Here is a 13,390-nt window from a genome sequence, read left to right as displayed (position 1 = left end):
TTAATGCACCTTTATCTCATAGTGAATCTAAAACATGTGTTAACTGATAGCCTAGCTCAGGGATGTCCAATCTGTGGCTCCGGAGCTACTTGCAGCTCTTCAGAAGTTAATATGCGGCTCCTTGTATAGGCACAGACTCTGGGGCTGGAGCTACAGGTGCCAACTTTCCAATGTGCTGGGGGGTGCTCACTGCTCAACCCCTGGCTCTGCCACAGGCCCTGCCCCCACTCCACCCCTTCCCTCACCCTCCCCTGAGCCTGCTGTGCCCTCACTCCTCCCCCGCCCCTCCAGAGCCTCCTGCAAGCCACGAAATAGCTGAAACAGGTGCAGGGCGGGAAGGGGAGGTACTGATCAGAAAGGCTTCCGGTGGGTAGGAGGTGCTGGGAGCAGGGCGGAGGGGCTGATGGGAGGGCGGGGGGGCGGGCGGGTTGCTGACATATTACTGTGGCTCTTTGGCAATGTACATTGGTAAATTCTGGCTCCTTCTCAGGCTCAGGTTGGCCACCCCTGGCCTAGCAGCTGTAATGCAATACAATACAAAACAACTTTATTTGTTTATCATATTGTAGAGAAAGGCAAAGTCTAAACAGGAGCTTTCAAGGGAGAAGAGGGATATTTTCAGCTGAGATTTGAAACGAGATGCAGAGCTGATGAAGGAGAGAGGTACAAGGAGTCTGTCCGGATGGTAATGCAGAGGAGGTGGCTGGTACAGCAGCAGTGAAGGGCCAATCGCATCATAGAAAAGTGGCTCATATGGATGAGATGGCACATGCTGAATCACTGCATTCTAACTCGGAGAAGAAAATGGTGTTTAGCAAAGCAAGGCTAGATTTACAAATAGATGTAGGCACCTAACTTCCACTTTAGATGCTCAACTCCAACATTTCAATATCACTGACATTCACAACCCGCCACTCAGTTGCTGCCTAACCCTGTAGGCACCTAGTTCTGTCGGTTGCTCCCTAACTGCCTAAGTTTCTGCCAGTGGGTATGTGCAAAGCTATCAAAGGCCTGATGCTGCTGAGCTGTTTGGTGCCTAACTCACACCTAAGTTCTGGCAGGATCCTTAAACGAAGTGTCTCCCCACCTATCTTGTCTGTGGGGCTCAATCAGACAGGTGTGCTCAGAGCAGGGGTGAAAGTAACTTAAGGGACTTACTGGTATGCAGGATGGCCAGGGTCCTGAGCAAGGGGGGGCTCAACTGGAAGGGGTGGGGTCTTGGGCGGCAGGGGAGAGGCTAGGACCAAACTCCCCCAGCCAGCCCTTCAGCGCAGCCCAGGGCCAATTTAGAGGACCTGGGGCTCCTGGCCGCCACTGCCGCTAGCGCTACCCCAGGGCTCTGGCGGTGATTTAAGGGGCCAGGGCTCTGGCCACTGCTGGGAGCCCCAGGCCTGGGCCCCAGGGAAGCTGCTCCTTTTTTCAGCCCTGCTGGTACGGTTGGCTGTGTACCGGCTCTTGCCGGTACGCTGTACTGGACTGGACTGGCTTACTTTCACCTGTGTCTCAGAGCATGCCTAACCCCCATCCCCAAAAGACTGCTGGAGGAAGACTTGCCCTTCTTTATTCCCATAGCCTGATGGGTTAGCAAACTCATCCAGGATTTTACAGCCATGTTCAAATCCTCACTCTTCCTGATTCAATACAGGGACTTAAGCCCAGATGTCCCATCTCCCATGTGAGTGCTCTAACCAATGGACTATGGGTTTACAGGGGATATTCCCTTTTTGGATTTTCTTGAGAAAGGGCTGATCTGGCTTAGGTGCCTAACTACTGGAGAGTGTTTGCAGCTGTGAATCCCAAGTGCAGTTAGGCACCTACCTAGCTGAGCATTTCACTCCTGGTTAGCTTAGGCAGCTCCCTGCTCAACGTGCTGCCTTCTTTGAATCTGGTTTTTATGGCTTAATTCTCCCCATTGAGTGTGTGAGGAGCTGGGGTGCCTAAGTCAGAGTTGTGAATTCTGCTAGGCAGCGTGGTGTCTAGGTCCTCCTTGTGAGACTAGCCCCCAGTGAAATATAAGGGTTAGATTGGGACCAGCACAGGAATAAGAACCTTCGTTAAGCAACATGACAACACCTGTCATGTGCTGTTTGTTTTCCCCGCCTCTTCCCCACAGGGAGAAGTGGGGCTTGGAGAGCTTAGGCCTAGATGAAGGTAAAATGTGGCGCTAAGCCTGGAAAGACCTGGGGCCTCTGTTGTGACTCGCCTGCTACTCACACTAGAAATATTTCTGAGCTGGAAGGTGGTGGGGCTGGAATAGTCTTACACAAGACTTGTTTTTCACACCAGAACTATAACCAACATTAAAGAGGAGACAAGTCTTCCTCCTAGAAGAGGTGTGCCTATGTGTGTGCATTCTGGGTTCATCAGACAACAGACTGCCTTCCAAAGCAGGAAAATGGGGCTATAGGCCTCTCTCCTCCCTCCCATTTTGTAATTTGTGCGAAGCTGGGCACTTTAGAATAAAATTCTGCAGCTGGACAAGGAAGATATGGACAGCACTGTTGTCTGACAGTGTCTTGCCTCTCTGTTCCCTTTCCCTCCCTGGGACCACCGCTCCTGTAACCCCTCTGGGACACCCTACTTTAGTCCCTTTCTGTAGAGGGCCCCCACACTTCAGTGGTTTGAGCATTGGCCAGGGTTGTGAGTTCAATTCTTGAGGGGGCCATTTGGGGTAAAAATCTGTCTGGGGATTGGTCCTGCTTTGAGCAGGGGGTTGGACTAGATGACGCCTGAGGTCCCTTCCAACCCTGATATTCTATGATTCTTAATGGAACTCACCCTATGAGAGTGTGGCTCTTTGTTCCCTTCTAGTGGGTGATCAACATAAAAGGCTGATGAGTCTGTTGCCAGAGCTGGCTGGAAACTTGCCAACTGAACCCTGTCTGCCAGGAGATGCTGATTTGTTGAAACTGAAACATTCTGTGGGTGCACGCATGCTGATTTTGATTAAACTTATGATGAAACCAGGCAGATTTCCATCTGAAGCCTAGCTGGTTTCCTGCCAACTTGTCCACCTGCCTCCCTGTCTCCTGGAGGGTTGCTGAGGAACCTGAACTTCCAGACTCCCCAGCTCCATGGGCTCCTTGGCTTCTGCACTCCCCAGCTCAGCAAGCTCCTTCCAAAGGGAAAAGCCTCCTGTTAATCAGCACAGGGAAGGAGGATTCTGCTTCCTCTGTGGCAATCTAGCTGGAATGTTCGGTTTCGGTGCTTGGGGCTCAATTCTGCCTTTGAACTCCTCCATGCTGCTCTCATCTGAGCCAACGTGAAGGGTCCTTGCCTATCCCAAGGAGCAACCGGGTCCTGTGCTGAGTAATACTGTCACTAGCCAACTGAAAGAAGAGTGTGTTGCTTATGGGAGTTGGATAAATATATTAAGTTCAGGGCAGTGGCATAGCTAGGATAGGAAAAATGGGTGGGCCCTGGCTTTTGGGTGGGTGGGCAATGACAGGGGGACTGCCTCTCCTCTCAGAGGGGGATTATGCTTTTGTGGGGTCCTGGGCCAGGACAAGTGGGGGTCCCCCCCACCTGCTAGAGAAAGGCGGTCGGGGCACGGGGGCTTGCCCCGCTCCCCCCATCACTCCTTCTGGAGAGTGGGGTCCGGGAACGGGTGCTTGCTCCAGTCTGCCCCCCCCGTGCTACTTCCAGGGAGCGGGATTGGGGCGTGATTTGGGTGGGCCTGGATGCTAAGTGGGGTGGGCTGTGACCCACCCAGGCCCACCTGTGGCTACACCCCTGGTTCAGGGATGAACCATTCAAATCTGTTGCCTCTCTGGTGCCTTTAGCTGAACCCTAACTCCTCCAGGTGCAGATTGGCTGTCACTCCGGTGACCTCAGGGATGCAGAGGAGCTGAACCGCCCTCCTGTGGTCATACAGAGGTTTAACATTGAAACTGCAAAGATTGAAGTCCCTAATCTGTGGAGTGGCCACATCTACATCCTAGTGCCAGAGAAATGTACACTGGGCCAAATATCTGTCACTACAGAAGGCTCCTTTTTTCAGGCTTGGTAAGTGGACACTATCCCTAACTGAAGACAAAAGAAAAAAGTCATATTTCCATGCTGCTGACTTGGCCACATTTTCCTGCATTTTCCATGGTCACATGTTATAGTGTCTGCATAGTCCTAGGCATAAATGTTGCACCAAGGGAATTTCACATAAATTCATTGCAGAAAGTGTTCTGTTCCTAGCCTGCAGTTCTATCTTATTGGTCTGTCTACCCCCTACCTCTGTGACATCCAGCACCAAAGTATCTGAGCTTCCTGGCCTCATTTGAAGTGGCTTGATATTAAAAATGTTTCCACTCTTCAGCCAAAAGGTGACAACATACATGAGGGTGTCATTGGAGCTAATCAGTCCCCAGCATATTTTATAATACATCTCTATGAAGTCTACCAGTTGCTGCGATAGAATCCAGAGGGACTGTGAAGTTAGGATGATTCTATTGGGTGGGTTTTGGGGGAGCCATCCTCCTTTTATTTATGTATGAAAAATCTTTTCAACCAACGACACTTGCTTTCAATGCTGAATTAGGGGAAATCAGTACATCTGCCTGGCAGGACACTGTCCATCACTACCCTGCTCCCTGGGCTGAACTGGCTAGTTGGAACATCATCCTGACAGTGCCTGCTGATGACACGCGCAATGTAGAGAACCCGGAGACTCTGCTCTCCCTCTGGGAGCAGATCTTGACAGCTGTGGCCAACCTGGCACCCAAACCAGCAACTTTTCCAAGGCCAGAGAGGATCGTGGCAGATGTTCAAATAGCTACTGGCAAGAATAATAATCAGAACATTTTACCTTTCTCTAGGATCAATATTTCTAAAGGGACCCTAGAAGCAGCAAAGAATCCTGTGGCACCTTATAGACTAACAGACGTTTTGCAGCATGAGCTTTCGTGGTTGTGAGGCAACATCGCTTGCCTCACAACCTAAGTCGTGCAGAACGCAATGCCATCCACAGCCTCAGAAACCATCCTGACATTATAATCAAAGAGGCTGATAAAGGAGGTGCTGTTGTCATCATGAACAGGTCTGACTACCAAAAGGAGGCCGCCAGACAACTCTCCAATACCAAATTCTACAGGCTACTTCCCTCAGATCCCACTGAGGAATACACTAAGAAACTGCACCATCTACTCAGGACACTCCCTACACTAACACCGGAACAAATCAACATACCCTTAGAGCCCCGACCTGGGCTATTCTATCTACTGCCCAAAATCCACAAATCTGGAAATCCTGGATGCCCCATCATCTCTGGCATTGGAACTCTCACTGAAGGACTGTCTGGATATGTGGACTCTCTACTCAGACCCTATGTTACCAGCACTCCCAGCTATCTCCGTGACACCACTGATTTCCTGAGGAAACTACAATGCATTGGTGACCTTCCAGAAAACACCATCCTAGCCACCATGGATGTAGAGGCTCTCTACACAAACATCCCACACGCTGATGGAATACAAGCTGTCAGGAACAGTATCCCTGATGGTGCCACAGCACAACTGGTTGCTGAGCTCTGTGCCTTTATCCTTACACACAACTATTTCAAATTTAATGACAATATATATCTCCAGATCAGTGGCACCGCTATGGGCACCGCATGGCCCCACAATATGCCAATATTTTTATGGCCGACCTGGAACAACGCTTCCTCAGCTCCCGTCCACTCACGCCCCTTCTCTACCTACGCTACATTGATGACATCTTCATCATCTGGACCCATGGGAAGGAGACTCTGGAAAAATTCCACCATGATTTCAACAGCTTCCACCCCTCCATCAACCTCAGCCTGGACCTATCTACACGGGAGGTCCACTTCCTAGACACCACGGTGCAAATAAGTGGTGGTCACATTAACACCACCCTATACCGAAAACCTACCGACCGCTATACCTACCTTCATGCCTCCAGCTTCCATCCCGGGCACACCACAAGATCCATTGTCTACAGCCAAGCACTGAGGTACAACCGTATCTGCTCTAACCCCGCAGACAGAGACCAACACCTACAAAATCTCCACCAAGCATTCTCAAGACTACAGTACCCACACGAGGAAATAAGGAAACAGATCAACAGAGCCAGATGTGTACCCAGAAGCCTCCTACTGCAAGACAAACCCAAGAAAGAAACCAACAGGACTCCAATGGCCATCACATACAGTCCCCAGCTCAAACCCCTCCAACGCATCATCAGGGATCTACAACCCATCCTGGACAATGATCCCACACTTTCACAGGCCTTGGGTGGCAGGCCAGTCCTCGCCCACAGACAACCTGCCAACCTGAAGCATATTCTCACCAACAACTGCACACCGCACCATAGTAACTCTAGCTCAGGAACCAATCCATGCAACAAACCTCGATGCCAACTCTGCCCACATATCTACACCAGCAACACCATCACAGGACCTAACCAGATCAGCCACACCATCACCGGTTCATTCACCTGCACGTCCACCAATGTAATATATGCCATCATATGCCAGCAATGCCCCTCTGCTATGTACATCGGCCAAACTGGACAGTCTCTAAGGAAAAGGATAAATGGACACAAATCAGACATTAGGAATGGCAATATACAAAAACCTGTAGGAGAACACTTCAACCTCCCTGGCCACACAATAGCAGATTTTAAGGTGGCCATCCTACAGCAAAAAAACTTTAGGACCAGACTCCAAAGAGAAACTGCTGAGCTCCAGTTCATCTGCAAATTTAACACCATCAGCTTAGGACTAAACAAAGACTGTGAATGGCTTGCCAATTACAGAACCAGTTTCTCCTCCCTTGGTTTTCACACCTCAGCTGCTGGAACAGGGCCCCATCCTCCCTGATTGATCTAACCTCGTTATCTCTAGCTTGCTTCTTGCTTGCTTATATATACACACCTGCCCCTGGAAATTTCCACTGCTTGCATCAGAAGAAGTGGGTATTCACCCACGAAAGCTCATGCTGCAAAACGTCTGTTAGTCTATAAGGTGCCACAGGATTCTTTGCTGCTTCTACAGAACCAGACTAACACGGCTACCCTTCTGATAAAGGGACCCTAGTGCATTAAAGTTATAACCAGATCTTGCAAACCCTTGTTTATATGCATCGTTCCATTGACTTCAGAGGACTAGCCATGTGAGTAAGGATTACTTGTGTGACTCAGATTTTCCACTATACATGTCACATCACCTGATACTGAAATGCAACCAGCCCTGGTGCAGAAAGCAGCAGATTATTAGAGAGACAGAGACTGGCAGAGAGATGTAGGATGACAGGTAACCTATGCATCATTGCACCTGCTGCTGTAGGAGTGAACCATGGTGAATGGGGGTGGAAATAATAGAGCTGGGCCAGTGGGACCTTTGTTAAATGAGGGCATTCAATCAAGGTTTAGGTCAGTGGTCCCCAACCCTTTCGAAGGACTGTGGCGGCGGTGGAGCATCTGCCGAAATGCCGCCAAATTTCGGTGGCGACGCCTCTCGATGACGTCGCTTGTCGGCGGCAAGCGGCGTCATCGAGAGGCGTCACCACCGAAATGCCGCAGAAATTTGTTGGCATTTCGGCGGATGCTTCACCGCTGGCCAGGATGCAGGCGCATTTAGATGCCCCCGCGGGCGCCATGGCGCCCGCAGGCACCGCATTGCAGACCTCTGGTTTAGGTAGTCTGGTAGATAATGTGGCTCTGGAGATATGCATGCACAAAAGCTCTTAAAGCAGGACAGAAAGTGATGTGTTGTCTATCAGCAAAATGCTGCTTTCAGCTGTTTAGAAAACAAGTGCAGCTTTACAACAAATCACTAATGAAATACCTGTTAGAAAGTAGGTCCTAATGGCTCTGTGCTCTAACTGAAGTGTTGGTAATCGGTAGCAGAAGCCCTCTGAGAGCAAAACTTGCCAATTCTCATAGTTGTACCAGTTTATGGGGATCTGTTTTAATCTGATCACAAGACCAGCTGCTACAATCTCACCATTTGTTTCCTTATGAAAGATGGCAGTCATCTCTAACTGCTTTCAGTGGGTTTGCAGCTAAGCTATTCTCAGCTAGGCTGGTCTCCATATCTCTACAATCTCTGCAGGCGGAAGAGATGTTGCCCGAGGAAAGATGACCACTGTCTCTCATTGTTTGCAGCGCTGCGCTCAAACAAGCTAGTTGATCCCTGTTCTCCCATATGAACAAAGTCTGAAAAGATGTTCTTGTTTGGAAAGCAAACAACTTTAACTCAAAGGTAGACAGGGGTCAGATACGCTGAGGGCTTGTCTTCACTGCAGAATTATCTCGAGTGATAACTCATGTGTTGCCCCTAACTTGCATCCCTTCCATGCAGCCACACACACAATCCCTTTCCTTGAGCATGGTGGCACTTTTCACTTGATTTGGCTGGTCCCTTTGGAGGTACGGGGCATGGCTACACAACAACTAGATGCCTGTGGCTCCAGCCCGAGCTTTGGGACCCTCCCACCCTGCAGGGTCCTAGAGCCCAAGCTCCAGCCCAAGCCCAGACATCTATGCAGCAGTGAAACAGTCCTCCAGCCCTAATCCCGTGAGCCCAGGTCTGCTGGCATGGGTCAGCCACCATAGTCTAGTTGCTGTGTAGACGTACCTATAGACTATAGCCTAAGTTAGCACAGCTCATCGGCTAAAACAGAGTGCATGTCTACATTGCATCAGGTTGTGTGATTGCAGCACACATAGACATACCTGAACTAGCTTTAATTTAGCTAGTGTGGGTACCAGTAGCAGTGAAACCACAGCACCATAGTCTTCAGTGCAGGCAATACAAGCCTGGGACCCTGGGTAATTAATTAAACCTGACCTCCAATTTTACTGGTGCAATATTACATACATTTGTGCCCATCCTTACTTGTGAGTGCATAGTATCAAATTTACATACAAAACCAATCAGCTTTGCGTCTACCCAACAGATATGTAAACATTAACAGTAACCCACAAAGTCAGAAGGTTTTAAAATCATGCCCTAAGCCTACCATGGCTGTCTTTGTACCAGGCATTGTGCCACGTCCCAGCAGAAAATGATTCAAAGATGAATCTATAGGCAGCAAAGTTTTCTCGCAGGTGCAGAAGAATTTGGCTCTGTTTTTTAAGGCCTGGGGGTGGCCTATAGAGGAAGAGCTTTCCCAGCAGCTGGCCAAATCATTCTAAAATGGGCAGAGACTCCAATGGAACGGTATCCTTCCTGGTAAGAGATCGGTTACAAATGTAAAGGAAAAGAAGATAAGCACAGCGCAGGGGGATGTAATAGTTGACCTGTCAAGGTTCCTTCCAGCCCTACATTGTTACAAGTCTATGATTCTATAATTCCACTTTGTGGCTGATCCAAGATTCTGCAATTGTTTTAATTGGCATCTGAATGGTAGAGAGTTAAAATGAATCTGAGTGATGGCTCTGTGTCACACAGGGAATATAGGCACCCTCTGCTTAGCTTGTCTGCCCCCACACCTTGAACTGTAGCCCTGCATCAATCTCCTCTCTTTAGCCATGGAAGAGGGAAAGACATTCCCCTTTTTAGTGCTTAGGAAACCAAACACCACAACAATTTCCCTCTTCTCTTCCTCTCTGGCTTTGTCTCTAAAGGACTATGGGGTCTGCATTTAATTTGTGGTTGGAAAAAGTAGAGCTTGTTACTGAAAATGATCAGATGAAGAATGGAGATGGAAGAAAATGATGATAAATACAAAAACAGGAGGATGTCAAGAATAATAAAAATAGGCATCAATATAACTGTAAGGGTGAAATTAAGGCTAAAACAGTGCTAAGAATAAGGATTGGTAGCCAACACATTTATGTTATGTTAGTATATACCACATTATACACAGGCCTGCAAGTTCTAAGAGCTGAACTGGCCTGTTTTTCCCAGAGTTCTGTTCACTCATGCTAAGCTACATCCCACAATTCCCTGCAATAGCACAACTCAGCATTTGGCATAAGCTGATAGGAAACTTGTCAAAATCAAGATACATTTGTTCTATGTCTTGGTACAAGCTGCTGGGGACGGTATCTTCATGGACTGGTTCCTGAAGTGCTAATATGCTAGTATTCAAACAAAGATGAGAAAAGAAACAGAACAAGTTAAGGCACTGGGACAAACTGATGGATTGGATTTTAGTGACATGTAAAAAGTTCTGTAACTTGTAAAATCATCTTATAAGTACTCCCAGCTGAAATGTGTAACTTGAGGAGCACACCATCTGTGTAAGATGAGTGTAACAATGCTCCATGAGACAGCTTCCTGGAGCCTGATATCTTATTCAACCTTTTTCCTGCACTGTATTATTTTTGGTTTAGAGCAATAACCTGACTGATATTGGTTATTAGGGGACTTGAATATATTTCATAATGAATCAAAGTGTGCTCAATCAATTGACTTTACAATTTATCAACAGGATGGTAATTCAAAGATGAAATCAAGACTTTCCTGATAAAACGGATAGACCAAACATTCTTGTTTTTTGTTATTTTGAAACAGGTTTCTCTCCTGTTATAGAAATGACAGTCTGTTAAATTAAAAAAAATCTGTTTGATTTAAAAAACTGTGCTGGGCACATTTCACAGGCAGTGAGAGGAAAGAGGGTGACCCGATGCCAGCATTGCCCACCCCACAAGTTGAAAAATCATGCCTGGCCCCCAAAACCATGGGATTTTTGAAAAAAAAAAGAAATTATAATTTTTGGTCTCTTGATTTTTGCATTCCCCTCCCCTGTGTGTGTGACAGGTGTGGTGCTGCCAACTCCCCCAGATTCATACAGAAAGGTGATTCTGGCCTTGCTGCAGGAGCTCTCTAGCTGCCTGATGGTGCGGAGCTTCCAGCTTCCCAAAAAACCCAACATTCTAATCAATTAATTCTGTGCTCCCCCAGCCCCACGTTGGCCTGTGCCCCAGCCCAGCAATGAATCGCACTGCTCAGATCTTTCTGCTCCCCAATCCCCACCTGTGAGTATGGTGACAGCTGCTCCCTCCCATCCTGAAAACTCCTCTGGCTCCTGAGAGGTGGGGGGAGAGCTCTGCTTGCCTTCTTCAGCAGCCTTGACTGGCTGTTCTCCAGGAGTTAGGGTTGTGGGGAAGAGAGCCCATCAGAAGGGGTTGTTCATAAAGACTCTCCCATGAGTGCTTGGAATGCAGAACTTGCAGTGTCAGGTGCCCTGGTCTGTCTGTCTAGATGCTGAACATTTGCAGCAGGGAATGCAGCCACCTCAACCCATATGTGGTCACCTATATTGCCCCACCTTCACAGAGATTGTAGAGACTGCAGCATGCAGTTATTGTAACACCAATATCACCATGTGTAGGTGAGCATAAGGAGGTCACACTAAGTGATGGAATGGCCCCTTCTGGCCTTTAAATCTCTGACTCTCCGGTTCATTTTAAGCTGGCCAAAGCTATGCTCCATCACTATCCAGCATGTAGTTAAACCTCTGTCCACCTGGCTTTGTTGAGTCTATGTATGGCTTGTTACCAGGGAAGCACTGAAGATGCAAGGTCCCTGTAAGGGTGTGGGACTCACCCTGCAGCACCTCCTGCTGGTCATCTCCAGGAATTAGCTCTTCGACCCAGGAGCGCCCTCCGTCAGCCAGTGATCCACTACCTCACTCTGGCCCCCGTGTCCCTCCCAGGACCCCGGTGCCCCTTTAACTGGGTGCTGCCCCCTGGCAGTACCTCCACAGTTCTGGGTCTCCCCCTCCCAGGGGAACCCCCACCCACTATCCCCATTTTGCCTCAGTCATGGGCTACTGCCAGTCACCAACTAGCCCCCGTTCCCTGGGGCAGACTGCAGTATAAGCCACTCATCACAGGCAAAGGGGTTTGGACCTGTTGCCTCTGGCTACCCGTGGGCTGCCCCTGCAACCCAGTACGTAATAGGCCTTACCAGGCCTTCAGCCTGGGGCTTTCCTAGGCCAGAGCTCCCAGCTCCTCTGGCCCTTCCCCAGCCCTGCTCCAAATCTAGGTTCCTTACTTAGCACCTTGCAGCCAGGCCCTTCTCCCTCTACAGGCAGAGGTAGACTGACTGGGCTCCTGTCTCACTGCCTCTTATAGGGGCCAGCTGGGCCTGATTGGGGCTTGACCACAGCTGAGCCGGCTTTCCCCCAATCAGCCCAGGCTTCTTGCCCCAGCCCCAGCCCTCTCCCAGGGCTGTTTTTGAACCCCTCAGGGCAGGAGCAGGTGACCACTCCGCTACAGTCCCCAAAATACCTGTAGGGGTAGGTACACAATTTTGTGAGGACAGAAGAGTGTGCCATTAGGTCCATGCCTAAAAAAAATCAGGCTTAAAAAGTTCTGACATCATACCCTTTACTGGCTCAACCCTTGCAGACATCCAAGAACTGTCTGCAGTGGTCCACCACAGCTTGCATCACAATGGAGCGGTAGATTTTCTATTAACTAACTCATTGTGCTGGTGGCATGCGTACAGAATGAGCCTGTGTCCAGCACGGTTTGGGAAGCACTGCTTTTCAAGTCCCTCTGTGAGCCTGAGTACACTCATCATCTTGATCACAGAGCCCTGCAGCATATTATGTGTTGCCATACACCATGGTACCCACTGTAGACATCCCGACCTCAAACTGGTGCCCGCCGGACCGGTAATTGGCATCAACAGACTCAGTTTTCACAGAGCGCTCTACATGCCTCCTTGGATGACCCCTTCTTTTAAATGCACTGTTTTGAAAGCACAAAACCCTCAATAAACTCAGAGCAATTTTGATTTGTTTCCTCACATTTCCATGATAAAAATGATAGTTGCAGCAAAATTTGCTGGAAACTCCAAGCACCAGGGAAACTATGAGTAAGAATTTGAGTTGCCTTATGGCACCAATGCCATCACAAATTCCCCATGAGGTCACTACCCTGAATTGTGACATCACTGTTATCAGAATCCTCTGGTTTGAAAAAAAGAACCAGTTAAACAACTTCTTCCCATGTTGCTGGTCCATCAAGGTGATAGAGAGACACAAATGAGCAGAGAGTTACAGAATATTTTATTCGAACTTTATACAACAAGCAAAGCTGAGGCCTAAAAAAGCAAACAGGAAGCAGTTAAATAAGGCTCTAGCAGTCAATGCATTGTTTAAAGGGATGGTATCGGGATACAAATAATTCTTTCCTTATGTTATAACTGTCCCCTTAGGCTATTAATGCTGAAAGAAATGTAAGAAAAATTAATGTATTTCTCTCCTCCCTCTTTATGCTGTTTATTTACTCTTTGCCCCTCACTCATCTTGGAGAATGACCCTACATGAGATCAATTTCATTTCTGCTCTGGGTCAGTTTCACTCTCTGGTCATCTGGCGTTAACCACACATTTAAAGTAAATGAAAGTATTCTCTCTTCTCATTACTTGTGTTTTAATTTTGTTCATATGGGCTTTTGTAAAACTCTTCTCCTTCCT

At 48.3% G+C, this 13,390-nt stretch overlaps 1 long non-coding RNA gene across 2 annotated transcripts; it reads right to left on the bottom strand.

The window, feature by feature from the left end:
* Positions 1 to 663: 663 nt before the first annotated feature.
* Positions 664 to 12,770, bottom strand: LOC120395856. 2 transcript variants are annotated; one of them, XR_005592853.1, is made up of 4 exons: positions 12,196 to 12,770; positions 9,967 to 10,038; positions 8,976 to 9,184; positions 664 to 787 (listed from the first exon to the last, which is right to left on the bottom strand). It is a non-coding gene; the product is annotated as an uncharacterized LOC120395856 (long non-coding RNA). The 2 variants fall into 2 exon arrangements; XR_005592852.1 differs by lacking the exon at positions 12,196 to 12,770 and adding an exon at positions 10,937 to 11,140.
* Between the last annotated feature and the right edge of the window lie 620 nt (positions 12,771 to 13,390).

The sequence above is a fragment of the Mauremys reevesii genome, linkage group 1 (genome assembly GCF_016161935.1).
Source record: "Mauremys reevesii isolate NIE-2019 linkage group 1, ASM1616193v1, whole genome shotgun sequence".
NCBI classification, from domain to species: Eukaryota; Metazoa; Chordata; order Testudines; family Geoemydidae; genus Mauremys; species Mauremys reevesii.
This window is presented reverse-complemented; position numbering and strand designations above follow the sequence as displayed.